We start from the raw sequence: 557 nt of genomic DNA on the forward strand, positions 1-557 counted from the left end.
GAGCGGTGTCCGTCCTCGTTTATATTTGGAGTTGACAGCAGGGGGTGTGCCCCATGCTGATCTACTATTGGCTGGTGGTGGTAGGTAATATATACACCAATTTTGACTCTGTATTTGATCATGACCTCCATAGGCGCTCTACTAGCCTGTCTAAGTAGCACGGAAAAAGCCGCTATTCGGAAAATAGAGAAGAATCTCTACAAGTGTAATGCTGCTGAAGTAGCCATTACTTTAATAAAGTATTATTATTAGTTATTATTATTATTATTATTATTATTATTATTATTATTGGGAAAGTAAATCCACAGTAGTATGATGCCAGTTTGATGTTATTTGATATATAAATAATATTAATAATTAATATTTATAATAATTTATATATTATATTATTTATTATTTTTAATTTTATTATTTATAATATTATATATAATATATATATAAAATATATATATATATATATAAAAATATATATTTAATGTATATTTATATATATAGATATTATATATATATATATATATATATTATATACAAATAACATCAAACTGGCATCATACTAC

This window comes from Macrobrachium nipponense, chromosome 37, assembly GCF_015104395.2.
Source record: "Macrobrachium nipponense isolate FS-2020 chromosome 37, ASM1510439v2, whole genome shotgun sequence".
Lineage (NCBI taxonomy): Eukaryota > Metazoa > Arthropoda > Malacostraca > Decapoda > Palaemonidae > Macrobrachium > Macrobrachium nipponense.